This window comes from Stigmatopora nigra, unplaced genomic scaffold, assembly GCF_051989575.1.
Source record: "Stigmatopora nigra isolate UIUO_SnigA unplaced genomic scaffold, RoL_Snig_1.1 HiC_scaffold_28, whole genome shotgun sequence".
Lineage (NCBI taxonomy): Eukaryota > Metazoa > Chordata > Actinopteri > Syngnathiformes > Syngnathidae > Stigmatopora > Stigmatopora nigra.
The window spans coordinates 222,576-230,000 of record NW_027551607.1 but is presented as its reverse complement, the minus strand read 5'-3'; positions in this window follow the sequence as shown (position 1 = coordinate 230,000).

The window sequence follows — 7,425 nt, the reverse complement described above, 5'->3', positions numbered from 1 at the left end:
GGCCTTGTCAGCACTCCGCAAACGCCACCGTCCGGATGCAGAAGAGGCGACGATGGTCCTCAGTGACTTGGGAGGGGCCTTAAAAGCACCTTAGCCTCCGGACACCGCAGGGTTGCACGCGCCAAGTCCTCACCGTTGTTCAGTTTTGTAAGCGCTAGCATACCTCGTTCACGCACTAGAGAAGATTTTGTCTTTTGGCCCTTGGATGAAACCCGCAAAGCCGGAGAGACCCCACGCACGAGGCGCGGCCCTCCGAAGGCGAGTCGACCTGAGCCTATCGGTCAGCACACCATTTTTGTTTCGGGCAGGTGAACACCCTTACACCATTTATAGGCTGGTGCCGACCCCCTAGCTCACAGTTTGTGTCTTCGCTCCTCATTTTTCTCTTTCCATGCAACGTCCTTTGTCATAAAGGTATCTCCGGTACATGGTTTTTCTACGTCCATACCGCCCTGTCTTCGGCATGGACGCAGACACCATTTTTGGGCTGGTGCCGACCCCCTAGCTCACAGACCTGTGTTCGTGTCTTCAGTCCTCTTTCTCTTTCCATGTACCGGTTCTTGATTAAAATGATTTTTCGGTTGCATGTCCGCCCCTTTGCCCGGTTCTTCCAACTTGCATGGAAGAGATATGACCATACCGCCGGGACTTTGGTATGGAAATGCCTGGTTCTTCCGTAGAAGAGTTTTCTATGTTCTGGCTCCAGGTCTTTGCCAAGAACACTCACGACGGTCTCCGGCGCCTGGTTCTTCCGTAGAAGAGTTTTATATGTACATGCTCCAGGACTTTTGCATGTACACACCATTTTTAGGCTGGTGCCGACCCCCTAGCTCACAGTTTGTGTCTTCGCTCCTCATTGTTCTCTTTCCATGCACCGTCCTTTGTCATAAAGGTATCTCCGGTACATGGTTTTTCTACGTCCATACCGCCTTGTCTTTGGCATGGACGCAGACACCATTTTTGGGCTGGTGCCGACCCCCTAGCTCACAGACCTGGTTTCGTGTCTTCAGTCCTCTTTCTCTTTCCATGTACCGGTTCTTGATTAAAATGATTTTTCGGTTGCATGTCCGCCCCTTTGCCCGGTTCTTCCAACTTGCATGGAAGAGATATGACCATACCGCCGGGACTTTGGTATGGAAATGCCTGGTTCTTCCGTAGAAGAGTTTTCTATGTTCTGGCTCCAGGTCTTTGCCAAGAACACTCACGACGGTCTCCGGCGCCTGGTTCTTCCGTAGAAGAGTTTTATATGTACATGCTCCAGGACTTTTGCACGTACACTCACGACTTTCTGCCACTGGCCCGGTTCTTCCAACTTCCGTGGAAGATTTTTGGATGTCCATACCACCAGGCATATGTCATGGACACCCACGAATTCTCTCTGGTGTGGATCTCTGGAGCTCTGGAGCTTCGGTCCTCCGGCCCTCTGGATCTTTTGCCTGGTTCTTCCGTAGAAGAGTTTTCTATGTTCTGGCTCCAGGTCTTTGCCAAGAACACTCACGACGGTCTCCGGCGCCTGGTTCTTCCGTAGAAGAGTTTTATATGTACATGCTCCAGGACTTTTGCACGTACACTCACGACTTTTTGCCACTGGCCCGGTTCTTCCAACTTTTGTGGAAGATTTTTGGATGTCCATACCACCAGGCATATGTCATGGACATCCACGAATTCTCTCTGGTGTGGATCTCTGGAGCTCTGGAGCTTCGGTCCTCCGGCCCTCTGGATCTTTTGCCTGGTTCTTCCGTAGAAGAGTTTTCTATGTTCTGGCTCCAGGTCTTTGCCAAGAACACTCACGACGGTCTCCGGCGCCTGGTTCTTCCGTAGAAGAGTTTTATATGTACATGCTCCAGGACTTTTGCACGTACACTCACGACTTTTTGCCACTGGCCCGGTTCTTCCAACTTTTGTGGAAGATTTTTGGATGTCCATACCACCAGGCATATGTCATGGACATCCACGAATTCTCTCTAGTGTGGATCTCTGGAGCTCTGGAGCTTCGGTCCTCCGGCCCTCTGGATCTTTTGCCTGGTTCTTCCGTAGAAGAGTTTTCTATGTTCTGGCTCCAGGTCTTTGCCAAGAACACTCACGACGGTCTCCGGCGCCTGGTTCTTCCGTAGAAGAGTTTTATATGTACATGCTCCAGGACTTTTGCACGTACACTCACGACTTTTTGCCACTGGCCCGGTTCTTCCAACTTTTGTGGAAGATTTTTGGATGTCCATACCACCAGGCATATGTCATGGACATCCACGAATTCTCTCTAGTGTGGATCTCTGGAGCTCTGGAGCTTCGGTCCTCCGGCCCTCTGGATCTTTTGCCTGGTTCTTCCGTAGAAGAGTTTTCTATGTTCTGGCTCCAGGTCTTTGCCAAGAACACTCACGACGGTCTCCGGCGCCTGGTTCTTCCGTAGAAGAGTTTTATATGTACATGCTCCAGGACTTTTGCACGTACACTCACGACTTTTTGCCACTGGCCCGGTTCTTCCAACTTTCGTGGAAGATTTTTGGATGTCCATACCACCAGGCATATGTCATGGACACCCACGAATTCTCTCTAGTGTGGATCTCTGGAGCTCTGGAGCTTCGGTCCTCCGGCCCTCTGGATCTTTTGCCTGGTTCTTCCGTAGAAGAGTTTTCTATGTTCTGGCTCCAGGTCTTTGCCAAGAACACTCACGACGGTCTCCGGCGCCTGGTTCTTCCGTAGAAGAGTTTTATATGTACATGCTCCAGGACTTTTGCACGTACACTCACGACTTTTTGCCACTGGCCCGGTTCTTCCAACTTTCGTGGAAGATTTTTGGATGTCCATACCACCAGGCATATGTCATGGACACCCACGAATTCTCTCTAGTGTGGATCTCTGGAGCTCTGGAGCTTCGGTCCTCCGGCCCTCTGGATCTTTTGCCTGGTTCTTCCGTAGAAGAGTTTTCTATGTTCTGGCTCCAGGTCTTTGCCAAGAACACTCACGACGGTCTGCCCTCGCCTGGTTCTTCCAACTTCCGTGGAAGATTTTTGGATGTCCATACCACCAGGCATAAGTCATGGACACCCTGAGTCTCGTTCATGTGTGGATCTCTGGAGCTCTGGAGCTTCGGTCCTCCGGCCCTCTGGATCTTTTGCCTGGTTCTTCCTTAGAAGAGTTTTATATGTTCTGGCTCCAGGACTTTGCCAAGAACACTCACGACGGTCTGCCCTCGCCTGGTTCTTCCAACTTCCGTGGAAGATTTATGGATGTCCATACCACCAGGCATAAGTCATGGACACCCTGAATCTCGTTCGTGTGTGGATCTCTGGAGCTCTGGAGCTTCGGTCCTCCGGCCCTCTGGATCTTTTGCCTGGTTCTTCCGTAGAAGAGTTTTCTATGTTCTGGCTCCAGGTCTTTGCCAAGAACACTCACGACGGTCTGCCCTCGCCTGGTTCTTCCAACTTCCGTGGAAGATTTTTGGATGTCCATACCACCAGGCATAAGTCATGGACACCCACGAATTCTCTCTAGTGTGGATCTCTGGAGCTCTGGAGCTTCGGTCCTCCGGCCCTCTGGATCTTTTGCCTGGTTCTTCCGTAGAAGAGTTTTATATGTTCTGGCTCCAGGACTTTGCCAAGAACACTCACGACGGTCTGCCCTCGCCTGGTTCTTCCAACTTCCGTGGAAGATTTTTGGATGTCCATACCACCAGGCATAAGTCATGGACACCCTGAGTCTCGTTCGTGTGTGGATCTCTGGAGCTCTGGAGCTCCCGGACACTCCTGGATCTATGGAGCTCCGGTCCTCCGGCCCTCTGGATCTCTGGAGCTCTGGAGCTCTGGAGGTCAGGCCCAAACCTCCAGGATTTTGGAAGGGCCTTTTTCATATTGCCAAGCCGAGTGTGACACCTTTTTCGGCCTGTTTCAGTCCCTCAGGACGGTCTCTCTGGTTCTTTTCATTCCCGAAAATTTTTCTAAGTCCAGCCACACTTAGAAAAAATTCGCTTCAATTCGGGAGAACCAGGGGGACAAGGGGCATTGCAAAAGTACTGTGCCCGAATGTGAGCTCCTTCCGTCGGCCTACTGGGGAGAGAGGGGTCGGTCTTAGGCCTGGAGCTCACATTCAAAATTTTCCTCTCCCTATAATCTTGCCGAAGGCTTTTTGCAGACCACCGGAAATTGCGGGAGTAGGCAAATCATATCCTAGGGGTATTGGTAGACCCAAATCAGATGCCTTGGTAGACCCAAATGAGAAGCCCTGGTAGACCTAAAAAATCGAAAAAACGACTATGTCCGACAGGACTTAGTCGTTTTTTCAGAAATTTTCTGAAAAAACGACTAAGTCCTGTCGGACATAGTCATTTTTTCACACTTTTTCGGACTTAGAAAATTTTTTGGACTTAGAAAATTTTTGAGAAGCTCAAAAAAACGACTAAGTCCCGTTGGACATAGTCATTTTTTCGGACTTTTTCTCAAAAAAATGACAGAGTCCTGTCGGACATAGTCATTTTTTCACACTTTTTCCAAAAAAATGACAGAGTCCGTTTTTTTGGACTTAGAATTTTTTTTGGACTTGGAAAATTTTTGAGAACCAGGGCTTTTCACCGGGACTTTTGCCAGTTTGTATCCGAAGGCAGCGCTCCTTCGGACACTTTTCCTGTGACACACCGCTGTTGGACATAGTCATTTTTTCAGACATTTTTGAGAACCAGGATTTTCACCGGGACATTGTCCCATTTCTATCCGAAGATAGTGCATGGTCGGACACTTTTCCTCTCAGCCCCCGCTGAAAGACATAGTCATTTTTCCAAGATTTTTGGACTTAGAATTTTTTTTGGACTTAGAAAATTTTTGAGAACCAGAGCTTTTCACCGGGACATCTGCCCGTTTGTATCCGAAGGCAGCGCTCCTTCGGACACTTTTCCTGTGACACACCGCTGTTGGACATAGTCATTTTTTCAGACATTTTTGAGAACCAGGATTTTCACCGGGACATTGTCCCATTTGTATCCGAAGGCAGCGCTCCTTCGGATACTTTTTCTCTCAGCCCCCGCTGAAAGACATAGTCGTTTTTTCCAAGATTTTTGGACTTAGAATTTTTTTTGGACTTAGAATTTTTTTTGGACTTAGAAAATTTTTGAGAACCAGAGCTTTTCACCGGGACATCTGCCCGTTTGTGTCCGAAGGCAGCGCTCCTTCGGACACTTTTCCTTTGACACACCGCTGTTGGACATAGTCATTTTTTTGCCATTTTTTGAGAACCAGGATTTTCACCGGGACATTGTCCGTTTGTATCCGAAAGCAGCGCTCCTTCGGATACTTTTTCTCTCAGCCCCCGCTGAAAGACATAGTCGTTTTTTCCAAGATTTTTGGACTTAGAATTTTTTTTGGACTTAGAAAATTTTTTGGACTTAGAAATTTTTTGAGAACCAGAGCTTTTCACCGGGACATCTGCCCGTTTGTGTCCGAAGGCAGCGCTCCTTCGGACACTTTTCCTTTGACACACCGCTGTTGGACATAGTCATTTTTTCAGACATTTTTGAGAACCAGGATTTTCACCGGGACATTGTCCCGTTTGTATCCGAAGGCAGCGCTCCTTCGGATACTTTTTCTCTCAGCCCCCGCTGAAAGACATAGTCGTTTTTTCCAAGATTTTTGGACTTAGAATTTTTTTTGGACTTAGAAAATTTTTTGGACTTAGAAATTTTTTGAGAGCCAGAGCTTTTCACCGGGACATCTGCCCGTTTGTGTCCGAAGGCAGCGCTCCTTCGGACACTTTTCCTTTGACACACCGCTGTTGGACATAGTCATTTTTTCAGACATTTTTCGAAGAACCAGGATTTTTCACCGGGACATCTGCCCGTTTGTATCCGAAGGCAGCGCTCCTTCGGATACTTTTTCTCTCAGCCCCCGCTGAAAGACATAGTCGTTTTTTCCAAGATTTTTGGACTTAGAATTTTTTTTGGACTTAGAAAATTTTTGGGACTTAGAAATTTTTTGAGAACCAGAGCTTTTCACCGGGACATCTGCCCGTTTGTGTCCGAAGGCAGCGCTCCTTCGGACACTTTTCCTTTGACACACCGCTGTTGGACATAGTCATTTTTTCAGACATTTTTGAGAACCAGGATTTTCACCGGGACATTGTCCGTTTGTATCCGAAAGCAGCGCTCCTTCGGATACTTTTTCTCTCAGCCCCCGCTGAAAGACATAGTCGTTTTTTCCAAGATTTTTGGACTTAGAATTTTTTTTGGACTTAGAAAAATTTTCGGACTTAGAAAATTTTTGAGAACCAGAGCTTTTCACCGGGACATCTGCCCGTTTGTGTCCGAAGACCTCGCTTCTTCGGACACTTTTCCTTTGACACACCGCTGTTGGACATAGTCATTTTTTTCAGACATTTTTCGAAGAACCAGGATTTTTCACCGGGACATTGTCCCGTTTGTATCCGAAGGCAGCGCTCCTTCGGATACTTTTTCTCTCAGCCCCCGCTGAAAGACATAGTCGTTTTTTCCAAGATTTTTGGACTTAGAATTTTTTTTGGACTTAGAAAAATTTTCGGACTTAGAAAATTTTTGAGAACCAGAGCTTTTCACCGGGACATCTGCCCGTTTGTGTCCGAAGACCTCGCTTCTTCGGACACTTTTCCTTTGACACACCGCTGTTGGACATAGTCATTTTTTTCAGACATTTTTCGAAGAACCAGGATTTTTCACCGGGACATTGTCCCGTTTGTATCCGAAGGCAGCGCTCCTTCGGATACTTTTTCTCTCAGCCCCCGCTGAAAGACATAGTCGTTTTTTCCAAGATTTTTGGACTTAGAATTTTTTTTGGACTTAGAAAAATTTTCGGACTTAGAAAATTTTTGAGAACCAGAGCTTTTCACCGGGACATCTGCCCGTTTGTGTCCGAAGACCTCGCTTCTTCGGACACTTTTCCTTTGACACACCGCTGTTGGACATAGTCATTTTTTTCAGACATTTTTCGAAGAACCAGGATTTTTCACCGGGACATTGTCCCGTTTGTATCCGAAGGCAGCGCTCCTTCGGATACTTTTTCTCTCAGCCCCCGCTGAAAGACATAGTCGTTTTTTCCAAGATTTTTGGACTTAGAATTTTTTTTGGACTTAGAAAAATTTTCGGACTTAGAAAATTTTTGAGAACCAGAGCTTTTCACCGGGACATCTGCCCGTTTGTGTCCGAAGACCTCGCTTCTTCGGACACTTTTCCTTTGACACACCGCTGTTGGACATAGTCATTTTTTTCAGACATTTTTCGAAGAACCAGGATTTTTCACCGGGACATTGTCCCGTTTGTATCCGAAGGCAGCGCTCCTTCGGATACTTTTTCTCTCAGCCCCCGCTGAAAGACATAGTCGTTTTTTCCAAGATTTTTGGACTTAGAATTTTTTTTGGACTTAGAAAAATTTTCGGACTTAGAAAATTTTTGAGAACCAGAGCTTTTCACCG